This window comes from Dipteris shenzhenensis, unplaced genomic scaffold (assembly GCF_047967505.1).
Source record: "Dipteris shenzhenensis isolate YYH24624 ecotype China unplaced genomic scaffold, Dip_SZ_1.0 scaf0083, whole genome shotgun sequence".
NCBI lineage: Eukaryota > Viridiplantae > Streptophyta > Polypodiopsida > Gleicheniales > Dipteridaceae > Dipteris > Dipteris shenzhenensis.
This window is the reverse complement of record NW_028239390.1, coordinates 23599-27500: the sequence shown is the minus strand read 5'-3', so window position 1 is coordinate 27500 and position 3902 is coordinate 23599.

The window sequence follows — 3902 nt, the reverse complement described above, 5'->3', positions numbered from 1 at the left end:
TTAGATGCTGTAGGAGTAAAGGATCGTAAGAAGGGGCGTTCCAGTGCGTTGCAGAACATTGTCGTAACTTGTATCATCGCAATGATTCCGTATCGGTTGTTCTGATATGTCAAATGCATAGCCGACCCGATAGTGGGAATGTTGCCAGGGGACCGAAGCCTGCTATTACGGAGATTGATTATTATCTTATTCGTGTGAAACAACTCGGTGTCCAGGGTATTGCATTCCAGTAAGTTGAGTCTTACCCGGACTCCCATTTATTTGGAAAATCTTCGAATGTCTTCTCTCTCTCAGAACGAGTTCGGACTACGATTATGGAGATTCAGTGGAGGTTTTGTGAACATTTGGTAATTGGATCAATAAACCCACGGACATTCTTGGTGAGATAAATGAAATACGGGATTTCCCTTCTCCTATTCGTGGGATGATGAAGAGGAAACGGATACTCAATGCCTAATGAGTAAATATGATTCATTGAAGTAACCCGAACTTACTTCAAGACTTTCTATTCAATCATATGGAAAGCTGCATTCGATGAAAGTCGCACGTGCAGTTTGGGGGGAGATCCTCGACTAACCGGCGGATCCACCCTACAATATGGAGTGAAAAAGCCCAAATAAGATTCTAAGATACAGTCGAGATAGAATCGGAATCCGACATATCTGTAAACTCATGTTACACCGGAGCAATGTAGCGAACAAAAAGAAAAATATAGAATCGGATCCGATTTATCGTAATCGATTAGTAAACATGTTGGTTGATCGTATTCTTAAAGATGGCAAGAAATCATTGGCTTATCAGATTCTCTATCAGGCTATGAAGCGGATTAAGGAAAAGACGAATAAGAATCCACTGTCTGTCCCGCGACAAGCAATACGTAGGGTAACTCCCGATATAGTAACAGAATCCAAACGTGTAGGTGGATCGACTTATCGAGTCCCCGTTGAAGTAGTACCTGCAGAAGGAAGAGCTTTGGCTATCCGATGGTTATTGATCGCGTGTCGAAAACGTTCAGGTCGAAGTATGGCTTTAAGATCAAGTGATGAATTAATGGATGCTGCCAGAAATTCTGGTAGTGCTGTACGGAAGAAGGAGGAGACTCACAAGGTGGCAGAAGCTAATAAGGCTTTTGCCCATTTCCGTTAGTTCCGGGTTCGTTTCAATCCACAACCTCTTATTGGTGGATTGAAACCTTCTACTCCGGAGCGCAGGGTATTAGGAATCAAGATACGCCAGAAGCATATGGATAAGCAGAAATTAAATAATGGGAGAAAAAATATCCAAGTCATAGGGGAAATTTTGTCACTGGTATAGTACCTCATGAAAAAGAGAAAGACTAGTGTCGAATCGTAAAGCCCATAACATCATCGACATGATCAACATGATCGACATGACCAAAGTGATCGACGCAATCGACGCAATCAACATGATCGACATGATCGACATGACTAGAATGATCGACACAATCGACACAATCGACATGATCGACATGATTGGCACTGCCCGCATCCCCGCGACTCCCACCATTCTCAACTATCTCCGCCTGGGGCGGACTACTCACCTCGGGGGGGGGGGGATGTCAGGCAACGCCAGCAGATATTTATCCTGTATGTCCCTCACCTCGAATCGATGATTGAGTCGTAGTACATCTAAGGCAAAGCTGGCATCTCCCATGATGTACTCGAGGAGCCGAACTAACGTTGACTTTCCCGTGGTTTATGATAATAAAAGGGAAATGCGTCTGAAAAGAGAGTCAAGGTTTGAAGAAGTATCGTGCGAAAACAAAGGGAAGTCTTCCCGTTTCTTCGGATATTCAATCAATATTAGATTAGTTGACACAGGTGGGATTCTGTGATATACTATGGATCAACAGGCTCATCAGCTTGGGTAATCACCAATCGTTTCGAAAACCAAAAATTACCACGACCGCAACTTTAGAAAGACGCGAAAGCGCAAGCCTATGGGGTCGCTTCTGCGACTGGATCACCAGCACTGAAAACCGTCTTTACATCGGATGGTTCGGTGTCTTAATGATTCCCACCTTATTAACCGCAACCTCTGTATTCATCATTGCTTTCATCGCAGCTCCCCCTGTAGATATCGATGGTATTCGTGAGCCTGTCTCCGGTTCTTTGCTATACGGAAACAACATTATCTCCGGTGCTATCATTCCTACTTCTGCAGCTATCGGTTTACACTTCTACCCAATCTGGGAAGCAGCTTCCGTTGATGAATGGCTATACAATGGTGGTCCTTACGAACTGATCGTTCTTCACTTCCTACTTGGTGTAGCTTGCTACATGGGTCGTGAGTGGGAACTTAGTTTCCGTTTAGGCATGCGTCCTTGGATTGCTGTTGCGTACTCAGCTCCCGTTGCAGCTGCTACCGCTGTGTTCCTGATCTACCCAATCGGTCAAGGAAGTTTCTCTGACGGTATGCCCCTAGGAATTTCTGGTACTTTCAACTCCATGATCGTTTTCCAGGCTGAGCACAACATCCTTATGCATCCCTTCCACATGTTGGGTGTAGCTGGCGTATTCGGCGGCTCTCTATTCAGTGCTATGCATGGTTCTTTGGTAACTTCTAGTTTGATCAGAGAAACTACTGAGAATGAGTCTGCTAATGCAGGTTACAAGTTCGGTCAAGAGGAAGAGACCTACAACATCGTAGCTGCTCACGGTTATTTTGGCCGTTTGATCTTCCAATATGCCAGCTTTAACAATTCTCGCTCTCTGCAAGGTCCTACGTTTTTGGCAAACTGGGATGTCGTTCAGTCTTCCGTCCCCAATATATAGGTAATCCGCTCCCCGCAGGCTCCAAGGTGCCACTCCAAAAGGGCCTGACCATGATGTGCCTATGGCAGGCAGAGAGCATATCCGCGTCTATCTGGCCGGGGGCATGGTCACCCGAAAAAGACTCCGATTCGCCAGCCTTCGGCCTCATCTCTCACCAAACCACCGGGCTTGCACGATGATCTTCATCCGTCTGAGACGTTTCGCCTTCAATCGTGCTTTTGCGACATGCTATGGTCCCGGCCTCCCTTCGCGGGTTCTGGTGAGTCCCATGCCTGTATGCCATTCCGGCCTCGCATTTTTTGACCGCAGATGATCCAACGGCCGCCCCACCTTTTCCATCAATAGATACTCCTGACGCATCAACTACACAACCTGACATGGCCTTTCCTACAGGAACATCCACAATAGATCCAGTGCGCTTGACCATATCTCCTTCTTTAATGGCAGTATCACTACCAGATACGACAATTCCTACATTCTCATTCTCAGAATTCAAGGCCATTCCTTTCACACCGCTGGCAAATTCTACCATTTCCCCCGCTTGAATCTTGTTCGATCCATAAACACGTGCAATTCCATCCCCAACCGGTACCACTCAACCGATCTCATCCACTGGCAATTTGGTGTAGTAGTTGGTAATTCTTTCTTCTGAGATAGTAGATAGTTATTCCGTTGCTCTAGCTTTAAATAATCTCATTCTCCTCCTCCTCCGTCGAATCCTTTTCCTCGGTGCTTTATATCCAGGGCAGTTTCCTATATTTGTGGCAGTTTCTAGTTATCCCCCATTTTATGCTGCTGAAAATCCGGGAAAATACAAATCGATCGATATCAAAAGCGCAGGGAAATTGATTGAATGCTGAAAATCCCGGGGAGATACAGATTGATCGATATCAGCTGATGAAAAGAAATCACCCTGAATGACTAAAAATGGCTCTGGATCCGCAGACATTCACTCAGTAAATGGCTAAGAAGCCGCAGGCAATCCGCTCAGACACTTCAGTGAATCCCGCCCCGCTCAGTGAATCGCTCAAAAGCCACAGACAATCCGCTCAGAATTCGCATACAATTTCTCTGTCAATCGCTCGCTGCAGGCAATCGCTCTGAAGC